Below are 26,855 nucleotides of genomic sequence, written 5' to 3' on the forward strand. Positions count from 1 at the left end.
CATCCCAAACTACAGACGCCATAACCTTGCCAGCGAACTGTTGCGTTTTTCCACGCTTTGGAGCGGGTTCATCGTGTGCAGTCCACTCGGATGACTGTCGATTGAACTTCGGAGTGAAATGATCGAGCCATGTTTCATCCATTGTCACATATCGACGCAAAAATTAGGTTAATTACGCTTGATAATCTTCAAGCACTGCTCCGAATCATCAACTCGTCGTTGTTTTGGTCAAAAGTGCCACTTTGCACAGAGCTTTCTCCAGCCCAATTGTTTGTAAATGATATGATGTACATGTTCAGCTGATATTTTTAGAGTGTCTGCTGTTTCATTCAATTTCAACTTACGGTCATTCAAAATCATTTTGTGGGTTTTTTAATGTTTTAGTCGATAACAGCGTCTTTTGGGCGTCCACTGCGTTTACCGTTTTCGGTGATCATTTCACCACTTCTAAACTTAGCATTCCAATCCTTAATGGTTGATTTTCCTGGGACAGCGTCCAAAAACTTAGCATCAAGCCAAGCTTTTGCTTCAACTGTATTTTTTCCTTCAAAAAGCAATATTCACGCGAGATTCCCTTTTATCCATTTTTGTTCACAATAACAAAAGTTGCTTGACTCAAAATGCTATAATTCACAAACTATTGATCCGACATCTATCAAATTTATACACGCATCTTTTGAGGGTTAGAACTAACTAAAAAAAATTGGATTTAATTATAGTAGCGCCATCTATGTGTCAGACCGGGGATTTTTCAATTGACCTGTTATATTTTGGCCTGATATTATTCTATATGTTTTCAAAAAAGTATCGATAGTTGGAAATGAACTACAGAATTTCTAATGATAAATAAAAATATCGATAATAAAAGCCTGGTGTTTTCCAAGGCGAATATCGAGCAGCTGTTTAGGCATTTCCTACCAAGGTCATGAAGAGTATTTTGGGTAGAAAGTAGGGTGGAGGGAAAAAATCGACACATGTATAGAACTTATATTGTGATATTTGGACCCCCCCTATATTAATTGAATTCTGCGTATAACTTATCTTGACATTTTTGGTTCGCCGATATATCATATCGAAATCGATGTACCGAATTATCAATATTCTTCTGTGTAGCCGACATCTTTAGTCTATCCAATAAAATAGTGAAATCACGTCGTCTAAATTAATTACGCAAAAACGTCATGATATTGCTGCTTCAACTTTGTGATTTACATTATTTTCGATGTATCGAAATATCAATATTCTTCTCTGTAGCCGACATCTTTAGTATATCCAATAAAATAATGAAATCACGTCGTCTAAATTAATTACGCAAAAGCGTCGTGATATTGCTGCATCAACTTTGTAACTTACTTTATTTTCGATGTATCGAAATATCAATATTCTTCTGTGTAGCCGACATCTTTAGTCTATCCAATAAAATAGTGAAATCACGTCGTCTAAATTAATTACGCAAAAGCGTCGTGATATTGCTGCATCAACTTTGTAACTTACTTTATTTTCGATGTATCGAAATATCAATATTCTTCTCTGTAGCCGACATCTTTAGTCTATCCAATAAAATAGTGAAATCACGTCGTCTAAATTAATGACGCAAAAACGTCGTGATATTGCTGCATCAACTTTGTATTTACTTTATTTTGATTTTTGACATATAACATAACTCTAATAATTAAAAAAATATAATTTGCGCATTTTACCTTAAGGACTTATTATAGAGCTACAATTGTGTGTAGATTAGAATTGTATTATCTCTATTTGGATTAAAACCATCTATTAGTTGGAGATCTAGGCGCATTTTCTTACTTAGTGGTAAGCCCGGAAGGTCTAATCTACCAATTGTTGCATATCCATGAATGCATTTTACTTTCATTAGAGAGCATATTTATTTTTTACGTCTAATTCTTGTTTGCTTCGTTGTTACTTATCAGCTCATTTTGGTATCGTTGTATTCCTCATTAGTTTTTTCTCTTATTACTTGTGTATATTTTACTTAGTAAAATTACCCTGTCACAACAGTTAGTATTCATCCTAGCCACATACATTCTAACCTAATGCTCATGAATAATTCTGAACTTTTAAACTTATAATACAATATTTTACACTTATCTTCTAATAACTTCTTTAGTTTTTTCTATTCTCATCACCACGACTTGATAAATGTCAGTATTGGATATTAATCACATATCCTGAAACTTTTACTCAGTTACTATCACTTTTTGAGCCGCCAATATATCTAACAGTTGTTCCAAATTACATAATTTATCAATTTCTTTTTTTATGTGTGTGATGGACTTTTTTTAATGGAAACTTTTTCATGACATGGTCTGGTTCATCTCCATAGTAGTCTTTCTTGGACTTGGAAAATAACACTGATTCTGCTCCAAGAATAAAACCACTCCTTTTTCCAGCATCATGAGCAATATAACTGCAAAAAATATTAAAAAATAAAATATTATGACTAACAATACCTAATAAATTTTCATTGTAACTTTAATCTTTTCCATCAAGTTTTGTTGTATATATACTATTTTTTTAGCATCTTTCCAAGAAAAGCCCAATGGTACTTTCTTAATATCTCGTTTAAATACTCATATTGAAATAACAACTTTCTTGATTTTTTATATACCTTTAAAAATTGTATTCTTTTAATAGCAATATGTGGAAGTTCCCATTAGACCTCTTTAGGTGATCATTTACACCGTTGAAATTCTACCTAGTTACCTAATAGAATATATTTTCTATAGTTACCTTCCAGACTTACAGTTTCTTCTGAAATAATATTAAATCTAATCTCCAATAGAGCTAACATCAAGGTCATTCGTCATTCGCTTCATATATATCGTTTTTGAGTTTTTGAGCGATAATCGCAGTGGTCATAATTTTCACTGGACACTTCGACTAAAACAAGTCGAAAGCTTTTAAGAACTGTTTTTATCATTATCCCAAAACCTAAATATTCACCACATGAAACAAAATTCTTACTGCTACAGGTAATACTTATGAATAATATCATTATCGCTATATGAACACAGCTTTCAATACATTATGAAATCGATTTTTTCAAATTTCTGAATTAGATAGACCTTAACATAGTATTATATTAATGCATAATGATTGGTCAAAAGTTTGAAGCATTTCAGTGATAATTTTAATTAACGAAAAGTAGTCTTTCTACATTAAAAACATTTTAAACTATAGAAAATATTCGAAATAGAGCATTTTAATTATTTGTAAAAGAGAAGGACATTTACATATAGACATCATCATTAGAAAGTACTTATTAAGTGATGGTGTAGATTCAGTTCTGACAGGTGTAATTTATATTGATAATTGCATAACTAAGAAGATCTGTTACGATATTGCAAACGTCATCAAAGCATGTTAATTGATCCATGCATTTCCGAAAAGCACGTCTGTTCCGCTGGTCAGTAATTACTCTGGACTATAACAATTAAAATTATATCTATAATTGGAATGTCTGGTCTTGAGGTAATAATATAATTGGGTAAATATAAGAAGATGTGTTATGTTTGCTAGGGATTGTTTTAACTTATGATTTAGGACTATAAAATTAGATTATTCTTCCGTAAGTGCTTACAACTTAATAAACTCCCCATCTAACATTTTAAAACAACTTCTTCAGTTAAAAATTAGCAAGAAATATAGAATATACAATAAGAAGATATATATAGATAATATAACAGTAATATATATATATATATATATATATATATATATATATATATATATATATATATATTTATATATAAACACTTTTTCATGTAACGGTTAAAACAAGCAATTAGTGTTGAGCTGCGATTGTGAAACCAAACTGGCTGGAAATTCAAATGCGAAAGAAGTGATGGAACGACCATAAAACCTGGGCACTTTAAGACAGTGGTATTGTTCGATGAATGAAGGTTTATGTTATTTCCTATAAATTGCAGAATTTATATATACACCATAAATTATTTTTTTATTCTGCCCTAAATCCAGGTGTTGGAATGCATGACGCATACCTGGTCGGGGAGATTTATCCTGGAGTGACAAGTTGAACCTGGTGCAACATGTGGGACTGCCTCTGAGCTTACCACTACACTAAACCGAAACCATTTCACTGTTGCTACTGCATTAAATTTAGGGATATGGCACCCGCCAACCGGGCAACCGTTATTGGGCACGAGGACCTCCGACTCCGAGGACCCGGAGAAAAAAAATAAGGTGAAAGTAACTATAGATTAGCGAACTTGAGTTAACGCAGAACTGGATATTCTCGCATGGGGGCAAAAGTTATGACTGAAGCGTCGGATCAGTTCGTTTTAGCAGGTAACAGAGGAGGTTAGCGGTGACGCGGTGCTAAGCTCCCAGTATGTCCACCAGCCCGCGAAAAAGCTCGTTTTTGAGAAGAACTTGAGCTGAGTTGTTGTGTGTGGAAGGATTGATATATGAAGTGCTTGATTTCTGGAGTATCAGTTTCCCTGTGAATTTGATTATTTCTAAGAAACCGTGGTGCTTTTAAGATTCTCCTGAGCAGCTTATTTCGGAAAAGTTGACGCCGTTTAGCCTAGTTGGGTGTAATAAACTTAAAGTAGACATTAGATCTGTAGAGGAGTACGGACCGAATTAACATCTTGTAAAATAAGCAATTGATGGAGATCATAGATATAAGCAGATGACTACTAGAAGGGCAGATCGGAGAAGATTTGCTCGGCGGCTGAAGCATAAATAATACATATAGTCAAGAATGGAGGAGATTCCTTTCCAACTATATCGTGTATTCAGCTGCTACTCTCATTCACTTAACTGACTGGATTACTACGAATGAATATCTCGACATTCACAATGATGCAGTCGTTACCATGACTAGCGTATTGGTGTTAAAGACTGCCACATTAAAAGGTGATAATATATACAACTAAAAGGGTTCAGTATTGGTTTGAGCACCATCCAAATACCAACAACCACCGTTATGGTGAATTTTAGACAAAAGAGTGTGAAACAGATTTCCATCTCCAACATCCATGAAGTACTTGGTGGATATTTTGATACAATAATGACACAAGATTGCAACTATTGACTAGCTTATTGCTGCTAAATACGTCATATAATATACCCATACACACAACTATAAAGGTTCTGTCTTGCGTTAAGATATAGCGTTAGAGCTCAACACAATTGAGTCGCTATAAATAGTTTTATAGCATAAGATGGGGAGTAGACTTATAGCTCAAGCATTATTGTAGCTATTGGTGGATGTTTTGATATAGGACACTCTTCAAGCCTATTTCGAGAAGATTTTCGGCTGTTTTAAAAGCAAATGGTAACTCAATAAGTTATTATTAAATAAATATGCAAATAAGTAACTGTACACTTGACATTGTACATATTAGTTTGTTCATCACCTGTATATTGGAGTGTATAAATTTGATGGGACTATATATATATATATATATATATATATATATATATATATATATATATATATATATATATATATATATATATATATATATATATATATATATATATATATATATATATATTATGTGTACTGGTTCGAAAATACTACACCATGTTAGACTATTCAATAACTCAAAGAGCACTATCTATACTTCCCCATTTTCATATTGAAAAAGGGTACTTTCCATCAAAATTTACAAAGCTAATTTATCAACCGACAGTTTCATTTTTACAAATGTATTGAACACACTAATACACTAGGTTTGTAAAAAGCTTTATACATTTATGATTAAACAAACCTAACTACCATTTTCAAAGTAACTATATAGTAAAATATAGTAAAATGAAATCACACAAAAGTAAATTAATTAATTTTGATCTCCACATATTACAAAATTTTATAAAATTCTTATTAATATTTATGTGACTAAACATTACAATTTCCTTTCCAAAAACAATACAATTTTATTATTTTCTTGAGACAGGCAGCTCAGACAGTCGAAATTCTTTTATGTCCCATAATTTTGCTAATCATAAATTTAAAAGGAAAATAACCTGACAGAAGATTTCCATTATACTACAGTAAAATATAAAAGGTTGTGACTAAATAATATAAGTTCGATGAATATATCAAAAGATATTATAAATATTATTTTAAATGTTGGTTATATTTACACAAAACTTTGTTATAATGTATAAAATAATTTCCTTTCTAATGTTAGTTTTATCGCAAGACTAGGCTTTTTTTCTGTAGAAAGCTAAATCCGGGAAAACTTGAAGCACAAAGTTTGAAAATAGTTTCTTAAACTTTCTCAATGTTGGATTGTATAAATGACTCCCGTGGGAACTGTAATTGTCTGTGTTGTACATAAAAAATATACGCTATAAATGTTATTGTGTTACAGTATATTCTTATGTTAAAAGTTCTATTTTATATACTAATACTTTATTTTATATATTATTATTTATATACTAATAGTATTATTTTTAATAAAATATATGTTATACTAATTATATTAAATATATTTATTTAATATAATTTTAAATGCCAATTGTGGAAAATATTAATATATTTGTTATACTGACAAGTTTTAATATATATCCGAAGAGGTATTGTAACTAAGATAGATATACTCATGTTTATTTCGTATTTTTTTCTTAGATATCAACATGATAATTTCATTACATCATGCAACATATGACGTTATGACTACATGTTATTATAAATCGGTATAATACGTGAGACCTCATTACCTTCCAAAACTATTACTGTCCACCAATTCAGATGTACCTCTGGGAAATATATGGAACAGTTAATGGTTTGATGACATTCGCATTATAATAAACATCACCAAATGTTCTCCGTTAGGCAATTGCTGATATAAATAGGATTTACTAATTCTGAATAATTTTGAATTATATTTATTTGGTACACTACTACGTGTTTAGTTCAAAAGAATTATTTAAATCTCTACTTTTCAAGAGCTACATTAATTCATTTATTACACTTTTTGAAATTTTACACATAGTTTAAACATTACAATTAAAACTCTGTTGAAAATATTCTTAAATATTTTTGAAATACTAGCAAACATTTTTACTAAATAAGAAGTTGTTTGCGTTTATCTTTATTAGAGATAATGCACATGCATTTAAGCGTAATAATTATTAGAACCGTATATGTATTAAATAATCTGAAACCTGTTTATTAAATATATATAAGAAATATGAAATATAATGTTCTTTCCCTTGTTCAATTTTATTCTTATCCTCTTATTTTAGGATGTTCCAGCGATATAGTTGTATATCTATAACCTAATACTTTTATAACTAAGAATATATATGGAAAAGGAATATAGTTTTTTTAAAGAAAGTTTTAAAGCCACATGTCTTAAAGTCTTAACACGTCTTCACATATTTTAAAGCCGCAACTCTACTGTAGCGAGCTTAAAAGGTACTTGCAATATTCTAGATATAAAGTAAAATATGTTGAGATTGGGAAATGGTGACTCAGGCTCATAGCAAATTTTAAGGTGTTTATCGCGAACAGTGCTTAAGTGAATTCTTAAACTGCGAATTAAGATTGGTTTGTTTGTTTTCATTGCCTTATTCAGAAAATCCTTTAAAAATATATTGGGACGAACATATTTTATACTCCATCATTGGAAAACTTGTAGGAAAAACTTATTCCAATTCGAGTTTGAAAATAGTTTCTTACAGTACAACTTTCTCAATATTGGATCGCATAAATGACTCTCGGGGGAACTGTAATTGTCTGTGTTGTACATAAAAAATATACGCTATAATTGTTATTATGTTACAGTACATTCCTATGTATTAAGGGTTTTTCTAGTTTCTTATATGTTTTTTTCAAATCTAATTAACTCTAATAATGTTATTTTTAATAAAATATGTGTTACATTAATTATATCAAATATATTTATTTAATATAACTTTATATATGAGTTATAAACAGCAGTATATTTGTTATACAGACAAGTTTAATAAGTCCAACGAGGTATTGTAGATATATTCAGATATTATAGGAATTATAGGCACATCGATACTTTCAGGTACTAACTGTCACTTAGGAAATCTAAGGACGCACTTTTATCTTAGTATAGAAATTTTGCAACTCTTGGGTATCACTAATGAAACGCTAGTGATACTGAATATCTGAATATTACTTAGTTAAGTAAGAACCGATGGGTTCTCCTAGATATATTTGTGTTAAGTTTTTAGTTTGCCTAGTTTTAAGCAATTTTAGAAAAAGTTGTAGGTTAATTGACAACAACTATAACAATATATTAATTAAAAATGTGAATTTATATCCAATACAACTAAGATGGATATACTTTTACTTATTTCGATCTTTCCCTCATATTAAATGAAGGCAATGACAGCTTGCAAAAGGAAAAATGTGTATGTGTAAATATATATCAACAAGTTAATTCCTTTATATCATACAACATATGAAGACCAAATGTTATAATAAATCGATATAATACGTGAGACCTCATTGCCTTCCAAAACTATTACTGTCCAGCAATTCAGATATGTTTCTGGGAAATATATGAAAAAATTAATGGTTTGATGACATTTGTATTATAACAAACATAACCAAATGTTCTCCGTTATGCAAATACTAATATAAATAGGATTTGCTACGAATTATGAATAATTGTTAGATGCATTTTCTTTGCTACACTTCTTCGTCTTTAGTTAAAAAGTATTGTTTAGATTACTACTTTTCAAGAGCTATATTAATTCATTTAAAACACCTTTTCTGGATACTTCTTCGCCATTTTCATGTTTCCTTTAATTATTTGTAGGTATTATAAATTGAATCCAAGAAAAACACCAGACCTATTTCTTCATAGCCAAAAATATAGAACTATATAGAAATTGTAGAAAATGATACAAACTCATCAGTAATAATTTATATGAAGACATATATATCTTTATATGTTTCCTGATATATTTTTTACATGCCTCTTATAAGTAAATATGACTACAATTAATGCTTATTAATAATAACATTAAAGAAATTTAAATTTAAAAGTAACACAACAAAAATTGATTCTAAGCAGGGAAGAAGTTTTCCATGTCAGCTAGTTTAATATAAACATTCAAGTACCAAACTGCTTAATATTCTATGCCTGTTTATATCAATTTATTTTTAGCGTCGTAAATAATATTTTACATTTCAATAATCTATGTTCAAAAACAGTTTTCGTTCTAAATATAGTTTATAAACTTCCCATCTTAAAGTTCAGCACGTTTATATAGTATTTAAGTTCTTCAAGAAACATAAGCGACATTTACGGATAAAGCTCATATATCCAGTTAAATAATATATGAAATAAATATAAAATATGAAACGCTCTTCAAAAAGCATGATCGATCTGTTTTTGTATTTTCGTACTGTACGTATACCTCAAGGCTTTATAACTTTACTACAAATAAATAATACTCAGTTATATAATACAAATAAACATGATATTAAATATTCAAGAGTTTCATTTTTTTTTCGTTCGGTATTTTTGATAAATAATGAACAATTTACTGTGCAAAATGCGATACATCGGTTACTGCTATAGTTACTGTTATAGCAATTGTAATGGATACTCATTTTAACAGCCATCTTAAAATAATTATCCATTACAATGACCTCATTATTAGTAACAATTCCTTACAGATTCCGAACAAATCCTTAGTCAGGATATATTTCATATTCAATAAGACAGTAAACCCGCCAATTTAAATTTATGATGTCAAAACGTCGCAAAGAAGGCACATTTAACTTTTATTTAATTTAACAAGGTAAATACAATACTGAAAGAAAACATTTATAAAACATAATTTATATTAACCCCATAGCACATCTCCTAATACAAATATTATCGAAGGAATTTAACAACTATCAATAAAAACGCCACAATAGTGTGTAGGTTAGAGTTATTTTATTGCATCTATATTGAACTCTCTTCCAAACCACTTGTGGTATTTCCTGGAGCAATTAGAAAGAAAATGTTGATTCACCAAGAAGTCACCAATTCATTCAGAATATTTTGTTTTTTTTAATGCGGCAGTTTTCCGGCGATTTCGTCCTTCAGACTGTCCAATAACGCTATTTAATAGTCGCTGTTGATGGTCCTTCTTTTTTCAAGGTAGTCAATGAAAATTGTTCCATGCGCATCCCGAAATACAGACGCCAAAAACTTGCCAGTCGACTGTTGCGCTTTCCCACGCTTTGGAGCGGGTTCATCGTATGCAGTCTACTCCGATAACTGTCGATTGGACTTTCGGAGTGAAATGATGGAGATATCCATTATAATATATCGCCGCAGGTTTATTACGCTTGATCATCTTCAAATACTGCTCCGAATAATCAACTCGTCGTTGTTTTTGGTCAAAAGTGAGCTCGCGCGGCACTCACTTTGCACAGAGCTTCCTCATACCCAAATATTCGTGAATGATATGATGTACACTTTCAGTTGATATCTTTAGAATGTCTTATTTCATTCAATTTCAATTTAAGGTCATTTACAATCATTTTGTGGTTTTTTTAAATGTTTTCGTCGGTAACAAACTCTTTTCGGCGTCCACTGCATTCACTGTCTCACTGTTCAGCTGTTAAGCTTAGCATTCACTGTTAAGCTTAGACGTGGTGCTCATTTCACCACGTCTAAGCTTAACATACCAATCCTTGATGGTTGATTTTCCTGGGGCAGTGTCCGGAAACTCGGCGTCAAGCCAAGTTTTTGCTTCAACTGTATTCTTTAATTCATATGCTTTTAATTAACATAAAGCAATATTTTATCACGCGATATTCCTTTTTTATTCTTTTTTTTTTCACAATAATAAGAGTTGCCTCACTCAAAATGCTATATTTTATAAACTAATGATCAGACAGCTGTCAAATTTATACACGCATCTTTTGAGGGCTAGGGCTAACTAAAAAACATATGGATTTAATTCTAATTGTGCTATCTAAATTATATCTCATAAAGAGTTAATTTATGCTTTTAATCAATTTTAATTTTTAAGCTAAAAGCTCCGTTAGACCTCTTGGGCTAACTAGTATAGTAGAGAGGAATGACTTATATCTCACAAAGAGCATATCCCTCACTTTTTTACGGACACTTTATAGAATAACAGTTATCTTTGATATAATTGTACTAAACTGTGTTTGTTTTGAAAAATCTGCTCATTGTTTCTATGCATTTCATAAATTTTATAATCTCGAATAGAACTAACATCAAGGTATGTAAATGGTTTATTTTCGGTGGATCCAACACTATATTGTTTTCATTTTTTTATGAGAAATTTTACTACTAATAATCAGTGCAGCTGCAATACAATAAAAATATTTCCAATAAAATTACCGACAACTTAATACTTAATAGTATCAATACTTACTTCTCTTACGAATTTTGCATGTAAGGAAGTACACCAATCTCGTTTATGTTCGAAGTTGTCGATTAAAGAGCTAATCTGTTTCTAATGAAGCCTAAAACGTAATCAAAACAAGCAAAGCGCCAAAGCCAAAGGTTATAAACCCTCTTATTATTATCACTAATGTTTTGAAGAATTTTGCAGGCATTTGATTATGTTTGGACGAGACAAGGGATTCAAATCCAATAAAGAGCGATTATTCCACTCAGTAAAAACCCAAGATGACACAGCAAATTAACTGACATCAAGTCAAATGAATATATATATATATATATATATATATATATATATATATATATATATATATATATATATATATATATATATAATCTATTGACTCTATTGGTAGCTATAGACCTGAGCATTCGGAGCGAATTTCAAAATTGGTTTTAGTGCGCAGGCACTTTGCCTAATTCCAGCGTTCGCCACAATGACTTTCAGCGCTTGGCGACAAACAGAACGCTGTTCCAAGAGCCGCGGATCTGGCCAATGAATTTGAGCGAACGTGGGAAAAATTGGCTGGATTATAAATGACGTATGTTTTGGTTTCGAGAAAATAACTCTGTTTTTCCTCGTTATTTAATTATTACTATAAAGATGTCCTTGAATGATAAATATGTGTTTTATATCTATTAATGATTAATAATAATAATACATATAATTATATAAAAACCCCATAAAAACACGAATAATTAAAGTATTTATATTTTACTTGCAGGAATCTTATTATCATATCTGAAATAATAATTAACTTTGATATCTATTTTGAAAATGATAATTACAAAAAACGTGTCGAAATTAGGAATTGTTTTTCTTGTCTTTCATCGAAGGGAATTAAATTTTTTAATACTCTCCATAGTACAAAATTTGTGAAATAATATGTATTTTACAATTTGGGAGAGAAAAGATGTCTAATAATAACCTAAATAATTATTAACAGCATGAAAATATTAAGTTTGCCAACTAATTTTATTTAATTCATCGAACAATGCAAACATTTTAAAATGTGACGATCACCTCAATATATAAAAATAACCACCCATTAAACGCACAATACTCAACAATCGCTTCTTAGCTTCTTTCCAAAAAGAACCATATCTTCGACCTAACATAAAAAGTAAAAGTCATTAAACACAGTAGTTTCAGAGAAAAGAGTCACTTACCTGTGTTATTGTTTAGACAGCAGATGTATCACTAGTTTCAAGGTGTTACTCCTTAAATTTTTCCAAAGTATGTCTCAAATATACTTGTTAGCAAGTTTATTTTTTACTTCATAATTTGAAAACATACTAGCATAATATCCTCTTATAAGGACTGTGTCGCCATTGTATCTGAAATAATTTAAACCCGGTTTACAAATATTTCACCTTCAAAATAGTGAGAAAATATTTACAAAATACATCATGCAGTATATACAAATTCATATCTGTTTATAAAATTTCTATCCCTATCATTGACGGATTACATTTGACATTTATACATTTTGTGCCACTAAATAAAGGTAATATTCATAATTTAAGGTATTTATTATGTCTAACTCATAGTGAAATTTACACATATACATTCTTTTCTCTTGGGAATGAATATATCTTCTGGTGATTTTGGATCATTTTGTAATCGTTACAGATTTGTAAATGTTTGAAATCTCTTCGAGATTCTCTTTCTAAATAGAATTCTAAAGCAGTATAAACATAAGAGTTTTATGTTATATTCTTACCTTAAACTTCAAACAAGTTGAATTACAATATTATTCGTATTTTCTTCCTTATCATAAATTTGTTTATAATTTACCGGCCATAGTTACAATAATTTGATACTCTTTGGAAAACGATTAGACGGTACCGTAGTACTACAAGTACCATCGACAACAAAACAAAGGAATACAGAGTTCCAAACCAAACGATGAAAACTGTGAAATGTTTTTTGAGAGATTTTCGCCGAATCTTTGCGCAGGTTCTCGCGCAGACCCCGAACGTTCGCTTCATTCAACTCTGTACTCAACATATGGATCCACTTGAAAAGAACGTACCGTCTAACTCATAACTCAGTCAAAATGTTCCAAAATTTATTTGATCGCATGTTATCTGACAGCCATAATATCGTCATCAGATCTTGCCGAAGAAAATCTACAAAATAGATATTGGTAATAGGAAACATACCAGGTTATCTAGTTTATATACAAACATATTATAATATTTAGAGAACAACATACACAAAAACGTAATAAACCATTGTAATATTCCATGCAAGAAAAATTTATATAATTAGCAAAATATGACACGTTATTTCGGTTATACGATATACACCATGAAACGCATATTCTGTTTTTTTATGATTATTTATTAAATCAATGAATCCACACAAATTACATGAAAACAATAATTGATTTAAACCCAATTTACGTTTATGAAATATAGTCGTATGATACAATGGGAAATATATATTTATTTGAGTAAAAATAAATTTCAATTATTTAACAGTTGTATCGCAATAATAACACTAATTATAAATTTAAATCAATTTTGGCTCATGATTTATTTTAACAGATATTATTTATAACATGTATATTTGTCGTTGTCGTCATTTTAGGACTGACAATAATGGAGAAAACTTTTCATTCAATTTTTTAAAACTATTTACTACAATGTTACTAACCTAGTCGTTGATTTACAATAGTTTAAAATCCATCCATCAGTGGATTTTTTAAATGTTAAATGATCCGACAGATATCAAATTGATACACTCATCTTTTGAGGGTTCGGACTAACTAAAGAACATATGGACTTAATTGCAGTAGCTCCATCTATGTGTCAGATCAGAGACTTTTCAATTCACCTATTATTTATCACTGTTGTTTATACAGACGAATCATACTAAACCCACAATTGTTTCTCAATGACTTAATAACTATCTTTTAAATTCATCATCATTTATCCAAACATTTAATTCAAACAAAACATTATCGTTACATAAAAAGAAGCATATTCGCATCCTTTGCTCTACAATCTATCAATTTATGATAAAATAACATATAATGATGGATATGTATTTGTTCCTTGCTGAAATGTTTATCATAAAATGAATTCCATATAATGCGGACTCTTGAGGAAGAAACGCCGGCCTGGTGGCGCAGTGGCAAAGGCCACAGGACGGTCCTACTACTGTTGTTATAGCCGCGGATTCGAATCCTGCTGTGACATGGGCGTAAATTTATGTTTGTGATTGTTTAATATTTGTGACTGTCCTGGGCAAGAGTATAAAATCCGACAAGGAAAATAATCCCTGTCACGCCAGTAACCTGGCTAGGTAAGATCGGATGTCTTCTGGGATGATTTCTAAAATTGGTTACTCGCCAGTCGGTAGGCTTAATACCGAGGATCGTGGTTCGGAGCCCAAAACAGTCACTAAAAAATTCAGAAAGTTGACGTGACTAAATGTAACCATGTTTTAGATATGTAAATTAACACCTTTTGAATGACGTTACTATAACATATCATTCAACTGAGTAATTTTATGGGTATTTTAATGAAACTGCCTTAATATTTCTGCAACCATATTAATTAACCACATGGCTAAATCAAGTCAATCTCTATCCAATCTGGATAACGAGTCGACTGTATCATATAACATAACCACTGGTTCTCTTCGACATAGATGTAATAATAAATAACTTCGTATCCTCATTGATATATGAGCTTACTATTATTCCCAGTTATTGTTTATTGCACATATTATTATTTAAGCTGATAATAAAATCCTTGAATATAATGATGACTATATATTTTAAAAGTTCTAAAGTGATCTGTTATCAATATTGTCATAAATATATAGTGGTGCCTTAAAACAAAATAAAATAATGTTTGGTAAGTACATTAAGAACTACTCAATTAGTAGTTCTCATGTATCTGTTTACTGAAATAGGGTTCTACATCTTAACTTGATAACCGAGTACCTGGATAATATAATGTATAGAGGGGAATGTTCGGACTAAAACATTCTATATTGCTCTATCTTTTTCTACTGTGTGTATAATCAGCAATTTTAAAATTTGACGTTTTTGAATTGAAAACGTTTAAAAAAAAACGTTTTGAAATTTTAAAATTTTAAAAATTGATTTTGATCGAGTGAAAACATCTAATAATTCAAAAATTTAGATTTTGTGATGCATTAACAAGTTTATAACAATAATAATTAAATTGTTGTGTTATTCTAGGTGTTGTAACGTACATTGGTTTTAAAATATCTTCTTTCGTATAACTAAGATATGTAAAGTAAGTACGGATGGTAAAGTTAAAGTTTTAAATACAAAATATCCAACAGCATCAATTTTTGCTTATAGTGGAAATATTAACTGCCAAATTTGTATCAAAACATTTTCCAGGGCGTCAAATAGAAGTCAACATACCCCAAAATTTTACCCAGATATAGCTACAGATTTCAAAAGAATAAAAAGAAACTACAAGAGCATTATCCTTTTTGTCCAAATAAATACACTGCAAAGGGTATGACAGAAATTCAACAATATATATACAATATATCTATACAATTCTACAAAGCGTAATATTAAAAATAATCGCAAATTTTATACACATTTTGTTGTAATTAATGTTGTAATTCGTTTTAGATTAGTAAATGTTCAGTATGTCAACTAAACGCTAGATAGTGAGTTCAGCAGTGAATGCATTAGTGGGGTTTGTTGTTGTTTTGTTGTAAGCTGACAAAAATTAGATATTTTCTTGAAACATGATATATTTTAGTAACGATATAATTTTTATTATACACTTTTGCTAGTAGTTGTTGAGGGAAAGTTAGAGAATGTTAAATTAGAATAATGGAAAAAATTAAACAGGCTTTTGCAGTAAGAAACAGAAGTGGAGGACGATTGATTGATATTATTAATAAGAGATGACCTGATTCGAATAAACAAAATATATAACATTAATCATCAATGACACCCTATTGATCTAATAACTATTACCCTGAAAGTAGTGAAACAAACAAGGAAAAAAGAATATTTTTTATAAAAGAGCATAAATAATTATTTATGAAATTTCTCTAAAAATGTTTCAATACGATGTCTTTATGTAAATATGTTTCTCACTCAGTTTTTTTTTTTGGATTTGCCATAAAACTTTCTAATAAAAGTATTTCCCAATTTTTATTTACTCGATAAATAAAATTACTTTCACTTTCAACTTTCACTTTTTAAAATACTTTCACTTATAAAATGTGCATTTTAATTAATACTTAAATAAATATTTCAGAAAAAAATAATGGTACATTTTCATATTACTATTTCTACTAGACTTTAAATGTGCTCCTTGACTTTTACAATAATTTGATTATTGCTTTTTAAATTCATTTCATTTGAAAGAAAAATATATTACTACCAGAAGAGCCCTTGTTCTCTCAGAATATTAGTTCAAATAAAAAATGTGCATGTGCTATACTGAAATTACCTTCCATTTACTGTATCCTAACACCTGGAGACCATCCCAAAAGATATTCGGTGTTATTCAGCTTAGTTACTTGCATGACGAGGATAGTTTCCTTTGTTAGATTTTATACTATTACCTACGAACAAGCACGAAGATAAAATATATCCGTGGCTTGACGTCAACAATATTTCATAAATATTGATGGTAACTTTACTGTCATGATGGCAATACCCAAGGCATATTAATATATAAGATAAGCCACTAAGGATATACGATATTTAAAATATTTATCGGAAGATTTGACAGGTACACGATCGTAATTCCATACTCAACGATATATAACGTATAATACATAACAAAAAATAAATATAAATACTATCTACATGCGTACAATTAGTAGTAAAACTAAAATAGGAAAACGATTTATGTACTATAAAACTAAATAATAATGTAACAAAAAAAGACCTAAATATTAGACGAAAACTAAATAAAGGTAGAATAAACAAAAGGCTATATTGGCCATTTGGATGGCGCAGTGGTCGAGGCGACAAGACGTTCCTCCCGCCGTTGTGATAGTCGCCGATTCGAATCCTGCTGAGGTATGGATGTATTTTATATTTGTTATTGTTTGAAAATCCCACAAGGAATAAAAATCACTGTAACATCAGTAACCAGGCTGGGTAACACCGGATGTCCTCTTAGATAGTTTCTAAGTTGATCACTGGCCTGTCGCTAGCCTTAATGCTGAGGACCATGGTTCGGAGTAGGTCCAGTCCAGATAATCCTCGTTGGCAAGAAGGAGACTCAAGAATATATATAAGGATACATTCGTACAATAGGCATAATTAAAATAGTAAAACACTTTTATATTTTAAAATTTAATAATAAGAGCAGCTCGACCATGACAGAAATTTAATCATAGGAACACATTGATTGACATAAATGTAAATATTTTTATTTGTATCTGTATACAACTCTGAAACTTACTGATATGCTGGTAGTATGGGTCTTTATGGGTCAAATATTGAAAATGGTGGCTTTTCCTTTAATTTGTTGAGACAAACAACTACATGCAGAGAACGCATAATACTTAATGATAAGTTAGTGATGTCAACAAGATATCTAATGGAAATTTTGGTTTCCGGATTTGAATCGACTAACTTTTAACTAAACTGAACTAAGGTGTGGGGTTGCAATTATGGGGTTGCAGAAATACATCCAATATTGGCATCATTCTAACTTCAATTCAAATCCAAAAGAAGTTCTTCGCAGTATTAGTAATACCCAGTGGTCCATTAGGAATGGTGACATATATGGGCTGAAAAATCTTGCGTGTAATAAAAAAAACGCATTTTAAATGTACAAAATTGGCTTAATTCGTCAACGTAATCTCCATTAAGAGTCACACAATAATCCCAGCGCCGCTCTATATTTCAGTACCGCTTTTGTAGAACGATTGATCTTTTGCTTCAAAATAAGCCTTAGTTTCAGCGATAGCCTCTTCATTAGAGCGAAATTTCTTACCACAGAATACTTTTAAGGTCTGACAGCAGCCAGTAATCGCTGAAAACCTCTGGCGAATACGGTGGAAGTGGAAGCAAATTGAAGTTCAATTCATGAAATTTCGTCATTGTTTTAATTGACTTGTGACACTGTGCCTTGTCTTGATGAAACAATATTTTTTTCTTTGCCAACCAATTCCTTGCAATTTCGGAAAAACGCCTCAATAACGCTATATTATATTCACTGTTGATGGTATTTCCCTCCTCAAGATCGTCAAGAGAGTCGATGAATATTACACCATGCACGTCCCAAGATACCAAGGCTATAACCTTTTCATCCGATTCACCTATTTGGACGTCCACTGCGTTCTACATCATTGGTGTCTCTACGACCTCCTTTGACGTCAGCAAACCTAGGTTTTATTGTTGTTTATGATAAAGCGAAGTTCCTATAAAACTTTTCAAGCCACTGTTTCACGTGAACGGTATTTTTCCCATCAAGAATCACTGTAAAATTAAAGCAGAAAATTGCTTTTGATCCATAGTTTTGAAAATAACAAAAATGGTGTCACTCTTAGCAAAATAACTCAACAAACTTACGAGTAGAATAACATGAAATTTTAATAACTTTCTTCTGAAGGTTAGTACAAATTAAAAAAGCGATGGATGCAACAAAACCAGCGTTATTTATGTGTTAGACCCGGGACTTCTCAGCTCAAGTATTATATTAGGTTTCCAAAGGGCAATAGGCATTAAGAAAGATTACATGATTACAAAAGCGTCCAAGTACACTTATCCAGTGGACTTATCCAGAGGTTGAAGAGACAAAAATCTTTTAAACTAAGATACTTGAAATATATTTGAAAACTAAGCTGTGTTTTAAAATTTGGTTTGGTATACGGACCTTAAAAACAATATATAAAGAAAATTACTAAATAGATATAGAAAACAACTAGTGATATATAATAATCTCTAAGAATCATCTGAAATATTGTACTAACTAGCATCCCGCTAAAACATCTTACCTGGTGTGACTGAACATTGCATTGGATAAAATCTGACTCTGATCTGAATTTTTAACAACCAAACATTTAATTCACTCTAAATTAACAATAATATCCAATGCTTACCTACTAAAATAGGGTAAGCGAAAAATCACGAAACACCGAACAAGTTTCCCAGTTAGTAGACCGTTAGTGTCCTCAAGGAAGAACATTAAAGTTTGAATCTATAACGATTGCTAAATGTCCGCTAGTATTTGTCGATAAACGCATCTTCAATCAGTAATTAAATAATCCAGATAACAGCTACAGCATAAATATCACGCCTAATAAAGGCATCTTCATCAATCGACGAAATTTGAGTACTAAATTCTACCTAGGTAGTACCACCAACGTGTGTTTCGTCATTCAATAAATTTATAATACCACATTGTTGTAAAAACGGCAATGAAAAAGGTTTTCCGTAGATAGAATATCATGCAATGTATTTGCTGAATGCAATTTTGCAATTTTATACACGCATGGTTATTGAGTGCATTTATACATGCAACGACGCAATTTTATACACGCATCATTTGAGGGTTAGGGCTAACTAAACAACATATGGATTTAATTCTAGTAGCGCTATCTATGTGTCAGACCGGGGACTTTTCAATTGACCTGTTATATATACCCTAATAACACGATGCAAGAACTTGGGTTTATTACTCTTGATTTCAAACACTGCTTCGAATCATCAATTCGTCGTTGTTTTTGGTCAAAAGTGAGCTCGCGCGGCACCCACTTTGCACAGAGCATTCTCTATACTATACTCGATATTCTATACACGTTCAGTTGATATCTATATCTATAGAGTATCTGCTATTTTATTCAGTTTCAATTTACGGTCATTCAAAATCATTTTCTGTATATTTTTAATGTTTTTGTCGGTAACAATCTCTATTGGGCGTCCTCTGCATTCACCGTCTTCGGTGCTGATTTCACCACGTCTAAACTTAGCATACCAATCCTTGATATAAATGGATGGTTGATTTTCCTGGAGTAGTATTCGGAAACTCGGCATCAAGCCAAGTTTTTGATTCAACTGTAATGTTTCTCTTCAAAAAGCAGCATTTTATCAACACGCAAAATTACTTTTTATCCACTTTTTTTACAATAACAAAAGTTGCTTCACTATAAATGCTATAATTCACAAACTAATGATCCGACAGCTGTCAAATTTATACACGCATCTTTTGAGGGCTAACTAAACAACATATGGACTTAATTCTAGTAGCGCCATCTATCTGTCAGGCTGGGAACTTTTCAATTTACCTATTATATATATATATATATATATATATATATATATATATATATATATATATATGTATATAAATATATATATATATATATTTATATAATATATTTACAAAATTAAAATAATTTAAATAAATTAATAATTATAATAAATTTAGTATTTTGTGTTGAACATTTACTGCTATTTTAGTTTTAAATCAAATTACTAATTTGACCTTTTAAAAACTTTTTAATTTTATTAAAACCGTAACAGTTAAAACTTAATTAAACATTTCAAGTGAAAATTATAAAAAATGCCAGATTTCTTATATACATTCTTTCTTAATATACATTTTGTCGTAAAAATTTCGAAATAGGAGCTAAATTAATTATGAGATAAATTAATTAGAATACGTATATGTCGCACCTGAGTTAAGTACTAGGTGTTTATTAAATTTGCTCTCTAGTTGCTGTTTTTTGTGAATAAAAAAGATACTCCGTATGTTTGCTTTAACATCGCCTATTTATGCGTAAGTTCATTTATGGTTTGAACTAATTTTACACATAATATCTATCCTTTCTCAATAGCCATGTATAACTAAATAAAACGAAGTTTAATTAAGAGAAAATTATTGTATTAGGCCCTTGCATAATTATATTAATAACCATTGACAACAATATTCAGTATCAACGTGAAAAAAACTGTTAAAAAATCTTATCTAACTGTTAAATCCGATGGCTTTGATATTTCTCTACATAAAATAAAGATTTTCCACTTAATATTATCGAATTAGTTGCTGTATTTTGTGAATAAAAAAGATACTCCGTATGTTTGCTTTAACATCGCCTATTTATGCGTAAGTTCATATATAGTTTGAACTAATTTTACACATAATATCTATCCTTCCTCAATAACCATGTATAACTAAATAAAACGAAGTTTAATTAAGAGAAAATTATTGTATTAGGCCCTTGCATAACTATATTAATAACCATTGACAACAATATTCAGTATCAACGTGAAAAAAACTGTTAAAAAATCTTATCTAACTGTTAAATCCGATGGCTTTGATATTTCTCTAGATAAAATAAAGATTTTCCACTTAATATTATCGAATTAGTTACTGTATTTTGTGAATAAAAAAGATACTCCCTATGTTTGCTTTTACATTGCCTATTTATTCCTAAGTTCATATATAGTTTGAACTAATTTTACACATAATATCTTTCCTTTCTCAATAACCATGTATAACTAAATAAAACGAAGTTTAATTAAGAGAAAATTATTGTATTAGGCCCTTGCATAACTATATTAATAACCATTGACAACAATATTCAGTATCAATGTAAAAAAAACTGTTAAAAAATCTTATATAACTGTTAAATCCGATGGTTTTGATATTTCCCTACATAAAATAAAGATTTTCCACTTAATATTATCGAATTATTTGCTGTATTTTGTCGTTTGAATTGAAAAAATCTCGTGCTGAAATCCATTAGACGGTTTTAGAAACTTACGGTGATGCTAATCGCACGTCAATTGTTGATAATTACTGCAGTTAAGGAGGATTTGAAAGGATGTCAAAGAATACAACAATAAATTGAGGATAGAAAGGTTATTAGATGGTTTCAAACTAGGTGGTGAATGAAATATTGCGACTGAAATAAAGCCTGTTTCCTAGAGAATGAAAGTGATATTGGGCAAAAGAAGAGAAAATATACTGAAATGTCTCTTTGTTGTACTTCGCGTGGTCCAGTAGGTTGCAACCAAACCAAACCAAACGTGCAGAATAAAAAAATATTTGATCAACATATATTGAGCCAATTCTTTCCAGTGAAACTACCGTTTGACATAGAAAAAATAATTCGTAATACCTGAAACGCCTAATATATTATAATCGTCACGTTTTATAACTACGCTTTCACTACTTCCAATTATTACTATAACAATAACTCACCATAGAAAGCGTCACTTATTTTATTTAAAGATTGTTTGAAAAAAGTATTCAAAATTTAATTCAACCCTAAAAATAATGCAACAATTTGCATCGCTGTAATCGTGTCGTTGTGCATAACAGGCAGCCAGACCTCCCCAACGATTTTTGATGAATTACATTTATTCATGAAGCGTGGCATCACTAAAGCTGATAGTAAAATCAATACGGGCAGTGTAATGGAAGGTAGAGAGTGAATGAATTTAGTTTTTGACGTCGATATCGGCTTTTCGCCAGCGGCCCGTTCGACGGAGCTTTAAAATTCGCAAATATTACGAGATTTCAATATTTATCGGGAATATTGAATGGCTTTTCGGGGTATATTTCAACTTATAGCGATACCGATTCTGTTTCCATTTTCTTAAATAATATATATGTCGGTATATTGTGTTTTAAAGATGTGTACAAGATATATGGATATTATTAGGGATACAAATTGAAACCCGCCGTTTTACAAGAAATCGCGCCAGTAAAAAAGAAGCTATAAAAAATTATTTACAATAGGCATGGTGACTATAACAAAAAAAACACAAAAATATTGAATTTCATTAATAATATACCAATATAATTCTCAGAAAAAATTCGGTGTTGAGTATTGAAGTAAATCAAATAGTACAGGTTATAAATCTAAATAGTACCCAATAATTTCACATACATCAGTTGGAGACTGTGAAAATAGAATTATTATTATTATTATTATTAATAGACTTGTAAACCAAATAAACGCTGACCTAAATGCCAAAAGATATTGTTCGGCTGCTTTCCTAGACATATCTCAGGCTTTTGACAAAGTATGGCATACGGGCTTGCAGGTTAAACTAAAGAAACTTCTCCCTCATCCGGACTATCAGCTACTAAAATCGTATCTCACTGACAGACATTTTATTGTAAATCAAGGCGATGAACATACCGAATTAAATCCCATATATTCAGGAGTTCCGCAAGGTAGTGTACTGGGTCCAGTACTGTATCTTCTGTATACGGCTGATCTGCCCACCACAAAAATAACTACTGTGGCAACATATGCAGACGATACAGCAATCTTAGCATCCCATGAAGATCCAGTCACAGCATCAATAAACCTACAAACCCACCTGGAGCAAATACAATTATGGTTGAAGACATGGCGCATTAAAGCCAATGAATCAAAATCCACGCATATAACGTTTACCCTCCGTAGAAGAACATGTCCACCAGTAAATATCAATCATCGTCAACTCCCCCAAGCAGAGCATGTTAAATATCTTGGTATGCATTTAGATCGACGCCTAACCTGGAAGAAGCACATACTCTCTAAACGGAAACAACTAGGACTAAAATTATATCAAATGCATTGGCTCATTGGGCACAAATCCAAGTTATCATTAGATAACAAGGTATTGCTGTATGAGTCTATACTCAAGCCCATTTGGACATATGGAATTCAACTATGGGGTACCGCTAGCAAATTTAATATATCCATCATTCAACGGTTCCAAAATAAGGTGTTGCGTGCCATTGTTGATGCTCCGTACTATATTTCAAATAAAGTGATACAACGCGATATTCCTCTGGAACCCATAACGAGTGTAATCCAACGTGTTTGTGTGAAGTACTTCGAAAGAGTGTCAGTGCATCCCAATGTACTCGCTAATCAGCTAAATATGCGACGTGATAGTGAAATGCGTAGACTAAAACGTTTAACACCACCTGATCTGATTACTGGACATATGTAGAGTTTAGAATAAGCATTAGAATAAGACTAATTAATTAAGATAATATTTTATACAGAAGATTGCTTAATGAAGTGATTTTCTACATGCCATGTATATATAATATAAACAGAAGAAATACTTATTGCCAATAGGGCAGATTGTGGACTCACGAAGAGTAATAAAAAAAATTATTTTTATTATTATTCACAGTAGGAAACATAACATCCAACTATATAAAAGTCGAAGAAATTTTGAGCCAAGTTCAGATTATACTCCAGTGATTCCGACATTGAGCGAAAACATAATAAGAAAAGAAAGAAACCAAACTTTATCAAACACGACAACAGACTGGGAAGGATTTGCTGAAGAATTGAACAAATGAGTACAATTGAAGGAATTATCCAAAAGAAGTGAAGGAAATGGTAGCTGAAAACTGAAATTTACAAAATAAATGGCGACAAATGAGAACACCTGAATATAAAAATACTTAAAAAAATATAACCCAAAGACAGAAAAGGGAAATACTGGAAATTAAAAACAAATCCATAAATGACTATCTGAGATATTTAACATGATAAAGAAACTGATTATTCACTTTGGAAAGCTACGAAATATCTAAAGCGTTCATGTCTGTACAGTCACACACCTATAAGAAACCTATGGGGAAACTGGGCACGTGACAATCACCAAAAAGCATAAGCATTTGCTGAATATGTAGAAAAAAATTTCAAATCAAACAAAACTAATATTGAACAAAATTTACCAGACATAGAAGCTCAAAATTCGATGATTGTATTAGTCACGCCGAAAGATCTAACCAAATTTATTAAAACAGACATCAATCCCAGGGAATCACCAGGCTATGATTTAGTAATAGGAGCATTACTGCAAAAACTATCAAGAAAGGCAATTATAAAACTCACTAACTTGATCAATACAGCATTTAGATTAAAACATGTCCCAGGCATTTGGAAGTTGGCGAAAATTACAATAATCCCAAAACCCAGAAAGTCACCAAACGAAATAAAAACTTATAGACCTATATCACTGCTGTCAGTAATATCTAAGGTTTTTGAAAAACTGCTGTTGAAAGGAATAAATCTGATTATAGAGAGAAAAAACCTAATACCAACAAACCACTTTGGGTTTATTAAGGTTCACAGAGTAACAGATGTTTTTTCGATAAGGTTTGGCATGAAAGCGTTATTCATAAACGAAAATTTTACAAAAAAAACACACCAAACTACTAAAATTGTACATTACAGCCAGAATGTTTAGTGTTAAATAAGAAGAAACTTACACTACAATAAAAGAAGCTAAAGCAGATGTACCACCAGGAAGTGTACAGGGGAATGCTTTATCTATTTTACACTTATGATATGCCACAAATGGAGAATATTACGATGGCTACATTTGCTGATGATACTGTGATTATAACTGTCGGGGACAATAGTGAAGAAGCTACACGAATTACAACAAGCAAGTGACAATATAAATAATAGGATACAAGCTCGGAAAATAAAAATTAACGAAAATAAATCTGTGCATGATCAGTTCACTTACAATCAGACCGTACAAGCGCCAATAATATTAAATAATACTGTTATTCCATATATCAACAACGCTAAATATCTCGGAATGAATCTTGACGCCAAACTTCATTGGAAGGAATATATAAAGAAGAAAAGAAAAGAACTGGAATTGAAATATAGGAAAATTTATTGGCTAATTGGAAGAAAATCACAATTATCAGTACATAATAAATTGATGGGATGTTCTGCAAAGAGTAACATAAACAAAATACGAATTTCTCAGGAGAATGTCCTGAGAAGTATTATGGGAGCACCCAAATACTAAAGGACTGACTACCTGGTTTCTAGTGGCTGATATTGGATCCTCGTATGATGATAAAACCGCTGTATCGTTAGCATATGTTGCAACAGTAGTGTTTCTTGAGGTCGGTAGGTCAGCTGTATACATAAGATATTTAGCCAAGAAAACTGCCCTGCGGAACATCCGAATATATTGGGTGTTGGTCAGTGTATTCGTCACCTTGTTTGACCATAAAACGTCTGTCTGTGAGGTACGATTCAGCAATTGAAAGTGCGTATGGAGCAAAAGCTTATTCAATTTAACATGATGCAATCCAGTGTGCCACATCTTGTCGAAGGCATGAGAAATATCGAGAAATGCAACGGAGCAATATTTTTATTATTTGTATTTGTATATGTTCTGTTGTTCCGTGTTTATTACGGAAGCCAAATTGATGGCCTGGAATAATATTTTTCTCATCTGCGATTAATTTTAGTCTCTTAATGTATAGTTTTTCGAAAAGTTTTGAGATCACAGGTAGCGGTTAAAGGACGATAAGAGGAGACATCTTCTGATTTTTTCCCAGGTTTAAGAATCACAATGATTTGAGCCACTTTCCAAGTGCTAGGAAAGTATTAGTATGTTATTAAATATAATGTTATTAATTTTATGAACTTTCCTGACAGTTTTTTTGAGACTGGAGAGTTAATACATC

The 26,855-nt window shown here is 30.9% G+C and overlaps 1 protein-coding gene and 1 long non-coding RNA gene across 2 annotated transcripts in view; one reads left to right on the top strand and one right to left on the bottom strand.

Annotated features, from left to right (window-relative positions):
• Dscam4 (Down syndrome cell adhesion molecule 4) overlaps positions 1-26,855 on the top strand; it is a 253,476-nt gene that overhangs the window by 125,120 nt on the left and 101,501 nt on the right. The window lies entirely within an intron of this gene.
• LOC143200735 (uncharacterized) lies at positions 12,387-12,893 on the bottom strand. Its single transcript, XR_013006799.1, has 3 exons — positions 12,815-12,893; positions 12,585-12,752; positions 12,387-12,526 (listed from the first exon to the last, which is right to left on the bottom strand). It is a non-coding gene; the product is annotated as an uncharacterized LOC143200735 (long non-coding RNA).

The sequence above is a fragment of the Rhynchophorus ferrugineus genome, unplaced genomic scaffold (genome assembly GCF_030347505.1).
Source record: "Rhynchophorus ferrugineus isolate W39M unplaced genomic scaffold, kcgeb_rfMv2 rfM8, whole genome shotgun sequence".
NCBI classification, from domain to species: domain Eukaryota; kingdom Metazoa; phylum Arthropoda; class Insecta; order Coleoptera; family Curculionidae; genus Rhynchophorus; species Rhynchophorus ferrugineus.